Here is a 17,610-nt window from a genome sequence, read left to right as displayed (position 1 = left end):
AATTGTCAAGCTAGGTAGGCAACCACTGAAGTACTGAATAAAATTTAGGAATTGGGAGAACGTAGTATTTCTTTGCACAAGTAGCAAGTAACGATGAGACACTTCATGCCTCTGTTTCTCCCTTTTCGGTAACAATTGTTCTTTTTATGCTGGCAATGGGAGCGGGAGACGATTAGCCTTTCAATCTCAGACCATGGCTCGTAGCATTTTATCTTCTCTCTTTTCAGTTTCTCGTTACTTTTTCTTCTGTATTCATTTTCTTTAGATACATTAAAAAATCTTTGCCGGATATCATCAGTTCCAGTCACTCTGTAATTTCTGTTCTTCTAGCCCATGTTCACATTTGCTCCACATTGAACTTCCTGGCAAGATTGTAATTTGCCATAACCACGTGTGAGAGGTTTTGTCTTGTGCCTTTTCCAGTGGTTTTTCATTTGGCACAATGAAGAGACGATTTGTTAATGGCAGAGAAAATTTTCTTTCACATTTTAAAATGACTACCAGTCAAGTTACGTTCTAGCTTTTAGCTAACAAACAAGGAATGTCTACTTTTGCCTTAATGCCAAATTCTGCTTCAAAGATGATGACTTTGGACAGAGAACGTGAAATTTTTGTCTCCTAATGCAATTGCTAAATTTATTTCTGCAGCTTCATACAATCACTTTGTTTTGCTTTGGCCATCTTTTAAATTAAGCTGTTATGACATATGGTTTGTAACATAAGATTGTATGGAAATTAATCATCCCCATTTTAAACTCCCTTGATTAAAAGCTTCCTGTCCTTCTTAATTCAGTTTGTAGATTAACACAACATTGGGGAGGATAGGCACACTGTCTCATCTTAGATTTTAATATATTCTGATATGACTGTATTTTCTTACCGCTGGTCCCTGTTATTGTGCAAGAAGGTTTTCTCTGCAGATCTAACAGTTTTAACTGCAAGATTTGTACATGGGCTACATGAACCTGAATGTCAACAGTGCCACTGAGAATCTGAATGTATTAGGAAATGGGCCTTCTACTGAGTGTCGCCAGATTGAGTAGGCTATGTAGTGTCCTGCATGAGTCCTCTCCTTTGAGGGCAGATTGGAGCTAAAATTTAACCCGCAGTTGGCTCCTCAACTCAAATATTTTTATATTTTTCAGAAAAATATCTTACATGCTGTGTATCTTCAGAAAAAGGGTCCCGCTTCTACAACCTCAGAGAATGATCGTTAAATATTCCAAAATGCTTCTTGACATCTGCAAATTGACTAGAGAACCTAGGGGAAAAAATTCTGTAGATTTTCATCCTAGTATTTCTAAAAGTGAAAGAGACTGTGTGTTCAATCTGTCGATTTAATTTTTCAACCCAGATAATCTGAAGCAAGACATGTGGGCCCTCATTTAATATCTCAGTTGAGTTTTCTTTCCATGTGCAAACTTGTTCATTGACTTTGCTTGTGAAGAGGTAACTACATGCCTAAATTCTGTGTAACTAAGGCAGGTATAAAATGAAATTTACTAGTATCTCCATTTCCTTCAGTAGGCTAAAGACAAGTAATTAAATATTTTCCAGATTCCAACTCTTTTTTTTCCTATTTATATAAGGTGTGTTTGACCCAAAATATTAAATTCTAGTTTGTTTCCACAATCACTAGTGTCAAGCTCTTGTACTCTTCTGAACCTAGGCTGGTGAATATTATTCAAACTTGATCTGTATTTGAGGCTTTAAAATGTCCTAAATACAGAAAATTAGATTCATATCTCAAAAAAAAAAGGGGGGGATTTTGGATTGACTTTCAAAGTACTAATACTAATTATACTTTTCTTTTGGTAGTGTGACTTTTCTTATACCTAAGAACATATTACAAATGTCAAAACCATTGCATTTTGACATTGCAAAACATGCCTTGAACTCTTGAACTACTGTGAAAAGAATCACTGTTGTAAAGACTTATTGTAAGCTAGCTGATATTCATAGGTATGTAAAAAGATATTACCCTTCAACAGACAGGCCCAAATGAATGTATATAAGGAATATGAAGAAATAAATTGGGTTTTAAAATGAGAATTGGGCAATAAATTGTATAAAAAATGCAGATGGTGATTTTAGTAGTTATAATTTTAATTGTTGAAGCTGAAGAGAATTCTAAATTCCAAAGAGAAATGAATGATATTCAGATGTTTCATTAGCTTCTAGTTTATGGAAATATGCATTTTGTAGTAATATGTACACTTATTTTCTTTAGAAAAATAGTATTTTAGAATTTAGTAAGAACTCAGTGATAGCCTTCATACCAAAATGTTTAAATTTACTAACAGTAAGTTTTAAAGTATTTATTTTAAAGCTTTTTGAATATTATTGCATAACTTTCAGCTGCCTCCAATGTAAATACTTATCTGCCTAAATGTTATATTTTTATGTATGCATTCTGGAAATGTATTGTTTTGTAAAGTGGCAAAGTTAATAAATCAATCACTCCTTGCCCTTGTTTCTGTGAAGCATATAGAGCTCTATTTTAAATAAAAAGAAAATGTGTCATATTTTGGTTTCTGTGTTCTATTACTTTAAAATTGTCTTTATATTTGCCTGCAGTAAATGGAGGGGTTTTGGAAATGTAAATGTCTTTTGCAAATGGACTTTTTCATCCTCCCTCCCTTCCTTCCCTCCCTCCTTCCTTCCTGGAAGAGGAACTTGCTTCTTCAATAACCATTTCTCTATGTGAAAGTTAGCACAATAGTTTTTGACTTATTTTTCCTGTAGAGTAACAATCCCTTGTACTTATTTAGGCATTTATTGAAAGACTTTTGGGTAGGCCTACTCTCAAACAGAATATAGCTTCCTTCACATTTAGATAAAATCCTGAACACTCATGTGGTCTATAAGCATCTTCAGGTTATGGAACCGGACAACTTCTCTGCCTTCATTTCTGGTATCTCCCCACCTCCAGACTGCTCTACAGTCTTCTGCTCCTTGATGTTCCTTGAACTTGCAATACACCTGCCTGTCCCAGGGGATTCATTTTAATCCCTCTGGCTGGACTATCCTTCCTGCAGATAGTTGTAAGTATAGGTCTCTGTTAGTATACCATCACACCAAATGGGCTTTTTTTTCAATTAGCAATAATCGCGCCTCGGATAAACCTCATTGGCTACGATACTGCCACTGCGCAAAGCTCAAATGGGCTTTTTTTGGCCATGCTTTCTAGAGTTGCACTCTTTATCACTCACTGTCCATTTAGCCTGTTTTCTTTTTCTTTATAGTACTTTACATTAACTGGCATTATATTATATCACATACCTTGATCTCGGATATTAGGGATCCTTGCACTTAAATTTGAGAATGTAGTTTTAAATATTTTTTTTAAAAAAGATTTTATGGATTTATTTGGCAGACACAGAGATCACAAGTAGGCAGGCAGGCAGGCAGAGAGGAAGCAGGCCTCCTACTGAGCAGACGCCCTGATGTGGGGCTTGATCCCAGGACCCTAAGATCATGACCTAAGCTAAAGTCAGAGGCTTAACCCACTGAGCCACCCAAGTGCCCCTTGAGGATGTAGTTTTAAAACGTTAAGAATTATATATTGTGCACAGTAAGAAGCACTCTGTGACAGTCATTATTTACCCATTTCCTCCCCCATGCCCATGTCTAATAAACCTTAAAGGACACTTATAAACTCAATCAAGAATAGTTTATCCAGATTCATAGTGGATGTTGCAGAAAGACATGAAAAAATTAGGTTGTAAGGTTTATACATTCAATCCTACAAAGGTGGATTTTTTCTGGACACTAGTGTAGGCAAAACACTGCATTGGTTTTACTTTTGGTATCAGCTCTTCTGTTCTTCCACTTCGTTTTCTTTTTGTATGTTGAGGGCAATCTTATTCATGTGTCCTCATTGCATTAAATAGGACTAACCAGATTCACACTCAAATATTCTTCCCCAACAATCATTAAATCAGGCTCTCATTTGGCTTCATGATTAGATTTTTCTTGGAGTTGTAGAGAAAAGCAAAAATATTATCTTTGTCAATCTGGATTGTGAAACCCATGCCTGAAATAAGACAAACACTTTTGTTTCAGCAGGCCTGGTAGTAGTTGGGTTTTTTTGGTTGTAACTTTGTAATAAACTCTCAGCACTTTTATTTTTTAACAGTAATGTGAGCAAAAGTTGATTAACATTCACAATGATGAAATAATTTACCTAATGAGTGAAATTAAAGGTGGATAGTCAACTTTTATTCCCTTAGGATAGATTCTTTGAGTTTGGGGGATAACTAAATCTAGGCTGTTTTACGGGGTGTTCTGCAGGTGCAATTTTAAGGAAATGTTCAATGACTTTGAGCATATGCTGTGGTTAAATAGAGTATTTGAACTTTGAATAGTTTCTTTAAAATCTGTTTAATGAGAAAAACTCTTCTATAGAGAAGTTTTTTTTTCTTTTTGTTAATGCTATATGTAACAAAATTGTAATTACCATCAATCATTCCTATAGTTAAGATAGGTTCAAATTCTTTCCCTCTCAAATGTTAGTCAACAAATCTTTATCCAACATTGCTGCCAAGCACATAGTATCATTGCAGTTGATGTAGGTGCTACTGAGAAAACAATATGAAATGCTCCTGAATTTCAGAAGATAATTGGTTTAAGGAATACAAGGCAGGCACACAAATAGCCTATCTAACCTCAGAAGCTAGTAACAGAAAAGATGTCATAAGGAAAAAAGTTATGAAGGCTGAGTGTGGTTACAGACATGAAGTGATCACAAAGGCATAGAAATGAGGTATGAGTTACATTGGAATATTCAGGAAAATTAAGGAGTTGATACTGTAGGATGGAAAAGATTTCTGTAAGTGGAACAGAGAAGTCCCTGGTAGGAAAAATGTCTGAAAAAACGACAAGGATGATCAAGGCAGTGAGTATGTTAGAGGAGTATAATGGAGGGTTTTTTTTTTTTTTAATAAGGTTTAGATTACAGCATTTAAACTTGATCTTGCCTTTGAGGGAGACTGAGATTTTAAAGCTGCAATGGTAGTGGAAAGTTAGGACAGGCATACTTCAAAAGACTGCGGGTTCGATTTCAGATCACTGCAATAAAGCAAATACCAGGGGCGCCTGGGTGGCTCAGTGGGTTAAGCCGCTGCCTTCGGCTCAGGTCATGATCTCAGGGTCCTGGGATCGAGTCCTGCATCGGGCTCCCTGCTCAGCAGGGAGCCTGCTTCCTCCTCTCTCTCTCTGCCTGCCTCTCTGCCTATTTGTGATCTCTCTTTCTGTCAAATAAATAAATAAATAAATATTAAAAATAAAATAAAGCAAATACCATAATAAAATGAGACAAAGAAATTTTTTGGTTTCCTAGTACAAATGAAAGTTTTATTTACACTATCCTGGAGGCTTTTGAGTGTGCACTAATATTATGTCTTAAAAAAAACAACGTAAATATCTTAATTGAAAAATAATTTATTGCTAAAAAATGCTAACCATCATCTGAGCTTTCTGCAAGTCCTAGTTTATGACTGCAGATCACCATAACACATATAATAATAGTGAAGAACTCTCAGATATTGAAAGAATTATCAAAATATGGCGCAGAAGCACAAAGTGAGCAAATGCTGTCAGGAAACTGGCACCAATAGACTCAGTTAACACAGGGTTGCCACAAACCTTCAGTTTTTAAAAAGCACAATATCTGAGAAGTGCAATAAAGTGAAGCACAATAAAACAAAGGTGTACTTACATTTAATAAAGGAATTTAAAAAGTTACCTTCTTAGGAGATATAGCAAAGAGACTTGAAGAGTCCTCCATTACCTTTCCTCCCTAATTGGTGGATGTTTAGAGATAGCAGATGGGTGAAGAATTTTTTTTTTTCCTAAGGATTTTACTTATTTATTTGAGAAAGAGAGTGAAAGAGAGCATGAGAGGGGAGAAGGTCAGAGAGAAAAGTGGACTCCCCATGGAGCTGGGAGCCCAATGTGGGACTTGATCCCAGGACTCTGGCATCATGACCTGAGCCGAAGGTAGTCGCTTAACCCATTGAGCCACCCATGCGCTCAGGAGAAGAATTTTAAGATGAGCTGTACAGTTAGTATGATGTAGGTGTCTTTATATGGTGCTTTTTTCTACTCTTTCATGTGTCTTAAAAGCAGGCTATATTCACAAGAAAGATAAAAAAGAAATGAAAGATTTCATTCTTATAAACTTAGTTTTATTGCAACTATGAATTTTATCTCTCTCTCTCTCACACACACACACATACACACACAATAAATCATTTAAAAAGTTCTTCCTCGTAATTCCATCTCCGCATGAAAAATTTCCAGGTGCCACTGAACTGTGTGCAGTACATTTCAAATATAATCAAATTGGGTTTAGAAATACTAATGGTGATTTCATAGAAGAACCCTTGCTTCAGCAACTTAGGAAATTACACTTGATTTTCTTTTGAGTGTTACTCAATTGTGCTTGAAATTGTTCGTTTGAACTCTTCTAAACAAGAAGCAGGTGGTTAAATGTGGGCACTGTTTAACATTTACACAAAACATTCCAAACACAATGCACTTTTGCCCTTTGAATGTCAACCGGTTTTCTTCTCTCTCATAGCCTGTCCTTCCTTAGCTGTTTGATTTGACCGCACTACATCCCTGAAAGGAGAACTGATTCAAAAGTAGTTACCTGCTAGGAAGCATTAGGCTATTTTTATAATCTTCCAGCTACAGCTTTTAATGTGGCAACTGCTGGTTACTGAAGCAGTTTAAGAAAAAGGAACTGCTGAGTTGGACTTTTCTTTTCTTTTCTTTTTTTTTAACAGTAAAACACAAGGTGACACAGAGATATAAGTGAACCAGAACCAGGAAATAGAGCCAAGTTATGCACAGAGCAAAAACAAGACTGCAAAACACATTTCAATTCTATACCGCAATCAAGATCTTTGCTTTTATATAATACATGAACTAGTTCATGAAATGTACTTTTCTCTAAGTCAGCTTTTTCTTTCCCAGAAATACATGGGTGACATCATGAACTTCTTACTGAGAATCTATTTGCTACAAAGTACTTAGTAAATACCCTCAATTTACAGTCAGGTAGGAAAATGACATTCAGAAACATAGACGTGTCTATTTCTTTGTTCCTTCTTTCTTTCCTGAAACACACTTTTGTAGAAGGAGGGAACCATTTTCTGATCCCATTTCCTTTCTGCCCTTTCACTTCCTTCATCCACTGTAGTGAAACTTCTGCTCTCATTACTCTTCTATCTGCCTTCTCTATGCTCACAAATGACGTTATATAGCTTAGGGCATCATTAATTTATCATAATCTACCTTTAATACTGTCATGTCATGATATATATCAAGTAAGAATTTTACAAAACACATTTTCATTTTCTCTCTCTTGTCCTTTGTGCTTTTGTTGTTGAAGATCTTATTTTTCTATGTTATAATTTCACAATATATTGAATTATTTTTTCTTTAAACTGTGAATTATAATTTAAATAAATTAAAATATAAACTTTATTTTTTGTTTTTTAAGATTTTATTTATTTATTTTGAGGGGGTGGAGGGGCCCAGAGGGAGGGAAAGGGAGAAGTAGACTCCCCACTGAACATGGAGCTGGACCTGGGGCTTGCTCTCACAACTCTGAGGTCATGACCTGAGCGGAAACCTACAGTTAGCTGCTTAACCGACTGAGCCACCCAGGTGCTCCTAGATTTGAGTTTTAATTTGATATTATGTTTTTCAGTCAGAAGATTTTCCTTTAACATTTCTTATACCTGGAGGAATCAGATTTCCTCAGCTTTTATTAAACCGTAAATACATTTTATTGTTGAAGAGTATTTTCTCTGGACATAGAATTCTAAATTAACAGAATTTCTTTTATTGTTTGAGTCTTTTTTGTCAGTGCTTTAAAGTCATTGTTTTGTTATCTTCCTGTTTGCATGGTTCTGATAAGAAAGTCAGCACTAATTTTTTTCTCCCTCTGTGTTGTGGCCTTTTTCTGCTGTCCTAAGATTTTCTCTTTTCACAGGTCTCTGCCAATCAAATTATGATGGGCTTTGGTGTAGTTCTTTATTTTTATTCTACTTTTGTTTCAGTTTATTTCTTGGATCTATATGTGTACAATTTTCACTTAATCTGGAAAATTTCTGACTCCCATAGTTTCTTTGGAAGTTTCCTGCCCCACTAACTGACTTCTTTTTTATAGAGAGCTTCAAATACATACATATTAGATATCTTGGCATTTCTCTGTTGGTAACTGAGTTTCTATTTTTTTTTTTTTCTGCTGCTTTTTATCTCTCTGTTTTTCAGCTTGATTTGTTTTGATTGCTTGTGACTTCAAGGTCATTACTCCTTTCCTTTGCATTTTCCAATCTCCTGATACACCATCCTTGCGAAATTTTCATTTCAAATATTATATTTTTCACCTCTAGAAACATCATTTAGATCGTTTTTATATCATATCTCTTCTCATTATTTTCATGCAACTTTTAGTCCTTAAGTACTATATTACTGTTATAAAGTCTTGTCTTTGTCTTCCTCTAGGTCTTTTCTTTTCTTTTTTGAATTGCCTTTTCTCTTGTTTATGGATCATATTTTCCTTATTTGTATGTCTAGTATTTTTTTTTTTATTAGATGCTGGACATTGTATAGGTTGCATTATTAAGTGTCGGGATTTTATTTTCATTTTTTCCCTGGAGATTTGAAGTTTGATTTAAAAGTCATTTATAATAGTTTTATTATGTCTAGTCTTGTTGTTTGTTTTAATATTTGTTAGGGTAGGGTCTAGAATAGCTTAATCCTAGGGCTAGTGAGTATTGTTTGTTCTAGTTCTGTGAAAAATGCTGGTGTTATTTTGATCAGGATTAAATTGGTTGTGTATGGGGCGCCTGGGTGGCTCAGTGGGTTAAAGCCTCTGCCTTCGGCTCAGGTCATGATCCCAGGGTCCTGGGATGGAGCCCCGCATTGGGATCTCTGCTCAGCAGGAAGCCTGCTTCCCCTTCTCTCTCTGCCTGCCTCTCTGCCTACTTGTAATCTCTGTCTGTCAAATAAATAAATAAAATCTTAAAAAAAAATTTGGATGTGTAGATTGCTCTGGGTAGTATAGACATTTTAACAATATTTGTTCTTCCAATCCATGAGCGTGGAATTCTTCTGCTCTATATCACAGTAATGGTGCTGCCAACTTTGGTTTTCTTTTTCAACACTTCATTTCAATATCCAGGGCCTTTTCTGGTACCATACAAATTTTGGGATTATTTGTTCCATTTCTTTGAAAAAAATAGATGGTATTTTGATAGGGATTACATTAAATGTGTAGATTGCTTTAAGTAACATAGACATGTTCACAGTATTTGTTCTTCTAATCCATGAGCATGGAATGTTTTTCCATTTCTTAGTATCTTCCTCAATTTCTTTCATGAGTACTTTATAGTTTTCTGAGTACAGATTCTTTGCTTCTTTCATTAGGTTTATTCCTAGGTATCTTACGGTTTTGGGTGCGATTGTAAGTGGGATTGACTCCTTAATTTCTCTATCTTCTATCTTACTGTTGGTGTATATAAATGCAACAGATTTCTGTGCATTGGTTTTATATCCTGACACTTTACTGAATTCCTGTATGAGTTCTAGCAGTTTTGAAGTGGAGTCTTTAGGGTTTTCCACATAAAAGATCATATAATCTGCAAGGAGTGAGAATTTGACTTCTTTTTTGCTGATTCAGATGACTTTTATTTCTTTTTGTTGTTTGATTGCTGGAGTTAGGACTTTTAGTACTATGTTGAATAGCAGTGGTGATAGTGAACAGCCCTGACCTGATAGTGTTCCTGACCTTAGGGGAAAAGCTTTCAGTTTTTCCCCATTGAGAACAATATTTGCTGTGGGTTTTCATAGATGGCTTTATGATATTGAGGTACGTACCCTCTATCCCTACACTGTGAAGAGTTTTGATCAAGAAAGGATACTGTACTTTATCAAATGTTTTTTCAGCATCTATTGAGCGTATCATATGGTTCTTGTTTCTCTTTTATTAATGTATTATATCACATTGATTGATTTGCAGATGTTAAACCAACTTTGCAGCCCAGGAATGAATCTTACTTGGTTGTGGTGAATAATCCTTTTAATGTACTATTGGATACTACAGGCTAGTGTTTTGGTGAGAATTTTTGCATCCATGTTCATCAAGGATATAGGTCTGTAATTCTTCATTTGATGGGCTCTTTGTCTGGTTTTGGAATCAAGGTAATGCTAGCCTCATAAAATTAGTTTTGAAGTTTTCCTTCCATTTCTAATTTTTGGAATAGTTTCCGGATACTAGGTATTAATTCTTCTTTAAATGTTTAGGAGAGGGGTGCCTGGGTGGCTCAGTGAATTAAGCCTCTGCCTTCAGCTCAGGTCATGATCTCAGGGTCCTGGGATCGAGCCCCACATCAGGCTCTCTGCTCAGCAGGAAGCCTACTTCCCCCTCTCTGCCTGCCTCTCTGCCTACTTGTGATCTCTCTCTCTCTCTCTCCCTGTTAAATAAATAAATAAGTTCTTTTAAAAAAATGTTTGATAGAATTCCCTGAGAAGCTGTCTGGCCCTGGGCTCTTATTTTTTGGGAGGTTTTTGATGACTGCTTCAGTCTCCTTACTGGTTATGGGTCTGTTCAGGTTTTCTGTTTCTTCCTAGTTCAGTTTAGGTAGTTTATATTGTCGCTCTCGACCCGCAAGAATGACACATAGCCTGGTCTCTTGTTAATGTTGCTTTTTTTTTTTTATTCTCATACCACACTTGCTTATATGCAGTAGGGCACCCTATCAGAAGACCGATATTCTCAAGACATCCAATCACAGACCTGCTGCTAGGCTTCCCCTAGTTAGTCTATCCAGGGTCTGCTTTTCCTCCCCCACATGGGCTGCCGCTGATATTGACTTGTTTACGTGGAGGTCTGTTTTGGCACCTGGCCAGGCACCATCTTGCAATGGTGGGAACTTCCCTGGCCACAGGCGGTCCCCAACATATATGTCTGTAGGAATGCATCCATTTCTTCCAGTTTGTCAAATTTGCTGGTGTACTGTTTCTCATAGTATGTTCTTATAATTGCTTGTATTTCTTTGGTGTTGGTTGTGCTCTCTCCTCTTTCATTCATGATTTTATTTATTTGGGTCCTTTCTCTTTTCTTTTTGATAAGTCTAGCCCAGGGTTTATGAATCTTATTAATTCTTTCAAAGAACCAGCTCCTAGTTTTGTTGACTTGTTCTACTGTTCTTTTGGTTTCTATTTCATTGTTCTGCTCTGCTTTTCATTATCTTTCTTCTTCTGCTGGGTTTATGCTTTCTTTGCTGTTCTTTCTCCAGCTGCTTTAGGTGTACAGTTAGGTTGTATACTTGAGACCTTTCTTGTTTCTTGAGAAAATCTCATATTGCTATATATTTTCCTCTCAGGACTGCCTTTGCTGTGTCCCAAAGATTTTGAACAGTTCTGTTCTCATTTTCATGTATTTCTATGAGTTTTTAAAATTATTCTTTAATTTCCTGGTTGACCCATTCATTCTTTAGTAGGATGCTCTTCAGCCTCCATGTATTTGAGTTTTTCTATCTTTCCTCTTGTGGTTGGGTTCTAGTTTCAAAGCATTGTAGTTTGAAAATATGCAGGGAATGATCCCAATCTTTTGGTATTCATTAAGACCTAATTTGTCACCCAGGATGTGATCTATTCTGGAGGATGGTCCTGTTGCACTAGAGAAGAATGTGCATTCTGTTGTTTTGGGATGGAATGTTCTGAATATATCTGTCCATCTGGTCCAGTGTGTCATTTTAAACCTTTATTCTCTTGTTGATCTTTTCTTAGATGATCTGTCCATTTCAGTGAGGGGGATTGTTAAAGTCCCCTACTATTATTATTGATGTGTTTCTTAGATTTTGTTATTAATTGGTTTATATAATTGGTTGCTCCCAAGTTAGGGGCATAGATATTTAATATTGTTATATCTTCTTGTTGGACAGACCCTTTGAGTATGATATAGTGCCCTTCCTCATCTCTTATTATAGTCTTTGGCTTAAAATCTAATTGATCTGATATAAGGATTGCCACTCCAGCTTTCTTTTGCTGTCCATTAGCATGGCAAATTTTTATCCACCCCCTCACTTTAAATCTGGAAGTGTCTTTGGGTCTAAAATGAGTTTCTTTTAGACAGAATATTGATGGGTCTTGTTTTTTTATCCATTCTTATACCCTGTGTCTTTTGATTGGGGCATTTAGCCCATTTACATTCAGGGTAACTATTAAAAGATATGAATTTAGTGCCATTGTATTGCCTGTAAGATGACTGTTACCTTATATTGTTTTTGTTCGTTTCTGGTCTGTTCCTTTTAGGCTCTCTCTTTGCATAGAGGACCCTTTTCAATATTTCCTGTAGGGCTGGTTTGGTGTTTGCAAATTCTTTTAGTTTTTGTTTGTCCTGGAAGCTTTTTATCTCTCCTTCTATTTTCAATTACAGCCTACCTGGATACAGTATTCTTCCTATTTTTCTCATTTAGTACTCTGAATATATCATGCCAGTCCTTTCTGGCCTGTCAGGTCTCTGTGGATAGGTCTGCTGCCAATCTAATATTTCTACCATTGTATGTTACATACTTCTTGTCCCAAGCTGCTTTTAGGATTTTCTCTTTGTCACTGAGACTTGCAAGTTTTACTCTTAGATGATGGGGTGTGGACCTATTTTTATTGATTTTGAGGGGGGTTCACTGTGCCTCCTGGAGTTTGATGCTTGTTCCCTTCACCAAATTAGGGAAATTCTCTGCCATAGTTCAATCCAATATACCTTCTGCCCCTCTCTCTCTTTCTTCTTCTTCTGGAATCCCAATTATTCTATTGTTTCATCTTATGGTATCTCTTATCTCTCAAATTCTCACCTTGTGGTCCAGTAGTTGTTTATCTCTCTTTTTCTCAGCTTCTTTATTCTCTATCATTTGGTCTTTTATATCACTAATTCTCTCTTCTGCCTCATTTATCCTAGCAGTAAGAGCCTCCATTTTTTATTACACCTTATAAATATCTTTTAGATTGTAATGTGGTTAGATTTTAGTTCTTTTATTTCTCCAGAAAGGGATTATCTAGTATCTTCCAAGCTTTTTTTGAGCCCAGTTAGCATCTTGATAATCATCATTCTGAACTCTAGTTCTGACATCTTACTAATGTCCATATTGATTAGGTCCCTAGCCATTGGTACTGCCTCTTGTTATTTTATTTAATTTTTTTTTGAGGTGAGGTTTTCAGCCTTTTAATTTTTCCAGATAAGAATAGATGAATGAGAGAACAAACTGTTAAAAGGGTAGCAACAACTCCAGAAAAATAACCAAATTGGAAGAGACCCAAAACCAGGGGGAGAATAGAACAGAGCCACACACTTGACGTTGGGTCTATTTTAGTCTGTTAGAAGAAGCAGTCTCCAAATATTTTAAAGAAAGGAAAACTTATACCTATACAAAAATAAGGTAAACACAATAAAGGTAAGGAATATGACTGTAAAGATGAAAATTTTAAAAAGATTCTCAAAAAGGAATTGATAAGATAAGAAGTTGGTTGAAAAAAAGAAAAAAAAAAGAGGAAAGAATGTGATCAGGCTGGAGACTAGAACAGAGCCATGTGCTAGATTTAGGGTATACTTTGATGTGTTAGAATAAATTGTATCCCTAAATTTTAAAGAAAGAAAAACCTATATGTATACAAAAAATAAGGTTATATACAATGAAGGGATAGAATATAACAATGAAAATTTAAAAATATTTTTTAAAAGGCATCAATATGTTAAAATAGTTGAAAAATGTTAAAGTAAGAAAGCAGAAAAAATTTAAAAATAGAATAAGAAAAAAATAAAATTGAAAATATTTAACATTGAAAGACTAAAGAATCACAGGGAAAATGCCATGAATTCTATGTATGCATTGCATTCTCCTAGTTCTGGAGTTCTGCAGTTCTCATTGATTGATAAACTTGGTCTTGGCTGGATGTTCTTGCTAATCTTCTGGGGAGGGGCCTGTTGCCATGATTCGTAAATGTTTTTGCCCCTGGCATAACTGCACAATCCTTGCCAGGGGCCAGGCTAAGCAATCTGCTTAGTTTTGCTCTCAGTAGCTTTTGTTTCCTGAATGCTTTTTGTAGAACCTTGGAGGACAGCAATGAAAATGACAGCCTCTCAGTCTCTGGCCTAGAGGAGCGGAGAGCTTGGGGGCCCCACTCCTCAGTGCACCCTCAGAGAAAAGCAGTCAATTCCTCCTGTGTCCCTGGTTTCCTACCACAGTCTGTGCTCACTCAGCCTGTAACCAAGCATTTCTATCTCTGGTGCACAGCCCTGTTTGGAGTCTCTAAACCCAGAAGATTCTTGCAACACACTCCTGTGCCACTCCTTCTGGATGAGGAAGGAGGGTGTCTCCCCAGATCTGCTGCTTGTGGGGTCCCTGCTCAAAGAGCACTGTGCTTTGGACCATGATTTAAGGTAACTCCGAGCTGAGAGCCCCCACTTCAGCTCCATCTCTGTATCCGGCTTCCCCGCTCCAATACCTGGGAGCTCTGCCACACTCAAGACACCCCTGGTCTTTTTGTAACCCTATGGGTCCTGAGACCACACTGTCCCCACAAGGGCTCCACCCCTCAACTTGGACTCCAAAGTGACATCCTTCAGTGGAGCAGACTTCTTAAAGTTCTGATTTTGCACTCCACTACTCTTTCTTGCTGGGAGTCAGCCCCTTCCTCTGCAGTCTGTCTTCCCCTATATCGCCTTGGATTCACTTCTCCGCACATCCTAACTTCCAGAAAGCGTCATTTTTCTGTTCCTAGAATTGCTGCTCTTCTTCTCTTCTATTTCCTATTGAGTTTGTAGGTGTTCAAAATTGTTTGATAACTATCTAGCTGAACTCTTGGTACCCAATGATACTTAGATCTATTCTTCCACCATTTTGATCCTCCCCCAGAGTCATTATTCTTGTTGATTGTCTCTGTTCCTTTGTTGTCTCTGTTCCTTTGTTGTCTCTGTTCCTCTGTCTTTGTTGCTTTTGGTCTCTCTTTCCTGCTTAGAGTGTCCCCGTTAGTATTTCTTTCAGAGCTGGTTTGGTGTTCATGAACTCCTTTAGTTTTTGCTTGTCATGGAAACTATCTCTCCTTCTATTCTGAATGACAGTCTGCTGGAAAAAATATTCTTGGCTGTATATTTTTCCCATTTAGCCTGTTGAGTATATCATGTCACTGTTTTCTGGCCTGTCGAGTTTTTGTGGACTGGTCTACTTATAACCTTATGTGTCTACCCTTGTAGGTTAAGGACATTTTGTCCCTAACTGCTGTCAGAATTCTCTCTTTATCTTTGTATTTTTCAAGTTTCACTATGCTATGTCTTGGTGTTAACCTGTTCTGTTGAATGTGAGGGGAATTCTCTGGGCCTCTTGGACTCAAATGCCTGTTGCCTTCCCCAGATTAGGTAACTTCTCAGCTATTTGTTCAAATAAAACTTCTTCCCCCTTTTCCCACTCTTCTTCAGGGACTTCTATGATATAGATATAACTGCACTTTGTGGAATCACTGAGTTCCCTAATTTTATATTTCTGATCTAATAGCTTTTTTCCTCTCTTATTTTCAGCTTCATTATTTTCCATAATTTTATCTTCTATATAACCTATTCAATCTTCTACTTCTTCCATCCTCATCATGATTACATCCAGTCAGTTTTGCATCTCGGTTATAGCATTTTTTTATTTTGTCTAATGAATTCTTAGGTTGTTTTTTATTTGTTTTTGTTTGTTTGTATGGGTTTTGTTTTATTTTGTTTTTGTTCTTTTTAAATCTCTCCAGCCAGGTTTCTCTGGTGTCTTCTATGGTTCTTTCAAACCCAGCTAGTATTCTTATGTCTGTTATTTCAACTTCTTGTTCAGATATATTGCTTATACCTGGCTGTGATTTCTTCTTGGCTTTTCTTTGGGGAGAATTCATCAATCCTGTCATTTCTCCTAGGTTTTTTCTTTTGCATATCATGAAAACATGTTATGTTTCCTGCTCTTGAGAGTAATACTATATTAACAAGGTGTCCTACACTGTTCAGGGCCTGGTGTTTCAGGAAGTGTTTCTGCTATACTCTGTGTACTCTCTGCTGCTGTGTTTTGGCTGCTCTTTCCACAGGTCAGTCCTCCACAGAGTTCCTCCTTGTTTGCAGGGGGCAGTGTTTGGACCTTAACTAGGTTTGCTTTAATTTGTTTGTTAGGCCTGATTAAAAAACAAAAAATACCCTGATCCAAGAAAAGAGAAAAGAAAAAGGACAAAAAAGGGCAAACAAGCAGACAAACAAAAATCTAAGCCTGATTCCAAAGAATAAAAAAGAAGGAAAAAAGAAAAGAAGAAAGAAAGAAAAAGAAGTCTGATCAAAAAAAAAGGAGAAAAGTAAACAAACAAATAAAACTATAAATCTGATAGCAAGGAAGAAAAAAAAGGAAAAAAAAAGAAATGAAATGAAAATAAAAATTAAAAAGCGAGCAAGCAAACCTGTTCCTATTTCTACTACAACTGAGGATGATCTTTGGAGCATCATCAGCGGACCTGGTAGATGTTGAGGGATGAGGCAGAGGGGCCCTCTGTTGGTCTTCTGAAGTAGAGGCTGGCTGGACTGGCCTCATAAGGATTCTCCTGAAGAGCAGAGGGGTGTGGGGTTTGATGTAAGTGATACCAACCTCCACTGGAGGCTTTCTGAATTCTAACCATGCTGCTGGAGCGGAGGGTGGAAGAAGGCTTCACCCTGCTTTCTCATCCCTGAGGAGGAGAACTCACAACTGCTGCTGCTCAGGAGGACTTCACTGAAAAGTGAAAAGTCCCATCCTGTGTTCCAGGCTTTTGTCAGATTCCTGACCTCAACCTGTCTGTGTATAGGCTGTCAGCATACTGGCACCGGAGCTCTCCTGTGTTCTATCTCTGGCCCATGACAAGGATTCAGAACTCCAAATCTTCAAGGGACCCGATAAGGCACAGACCCACTCTCCTCCCCCAGAGGAGAGCCTCCTGGTATGGCATCATTCTGTCCCAGAAAAGGATTCTATTGTGACTCACAGCAAAAAAACTGTGACCAGATTACCTGTGCTCTGTGAGCACCTCTGTCCCCTGCTGATGAACAGCTATCAATCGCTCCTGGTGAGCTCTTTGTCTTTGGAGAGGCAAAATACCCTTCCAAATGTACTCCAGGAGGGAGAGAGAGCTCTTCCAGTATGACTGAGGGGATCCCCTCACCACAGTATGTTGTGTAAAACCTAGGCTCCACTCTCTATCCTGCTTTTTCCCTTTCTCTCTGGCTTCTGTCTGTGAAAAGGGCTCCCTCCCCTTTATGGCCTTGTGGATTTTTCTCTCCCCCAGTAGACAGCTCTGAGCCTCACATCTGTTCTCTCCCTCTAATTGTGCAGATTGTTTTCTTAATCCTCTGATCAACTTCCTAGTTGTTCAAAATAATTTGGTGTTAATCTAGTTGTGTTTGAGGGATGAGGCAAGCCCAGGGTCCCCCTACTACTCTGCCATCTTAACTCCTCCCTCTATTTGAGATTTTTAACTGTTTATGGCAGGAGGACAATTACAGTACTGACAATCTGTTATGGATGGAAGCAGACGTCTTTAATTTTAAAGTTT

The 17,610-nt window shown here is 37.2% G+C and overlaps 1 non-coding gene across 1 annotated transcript; it reads right to left on the bottom strand.

The window, feature by feature from the left end:
* Positions 1–3,024: 3,024 nt before the first annotated feature.
* LOC122903726 lies at positions 3,025–3,159 on the bottom strand. Its single transcript, XR_006383994.1, has one exon. It is a non-coding gene; the product is annotated as a U4 spliceosomal RNA (small nuclear RNA).
* Between the last annotated feature and the right edge of the window lie 14,451 nt (positions 3,160–17,610).

This window comes from Neovison vison, chromosome 3 (assembly GCF_020171115.1).
Source record: "Neovison vison isolate M4711 chromosome 3, ASM_NN_V1, whole genome shotgun sequence".
Lineage (NCBI taxonomy): Eukaryota > Metazoa > Chordata > Mammalia > Carnivora > Mustelidae > Neogale > Neogale vison.
This window is presented reverse-complemented; position numbering and strand designations above follow the sequence as displayed.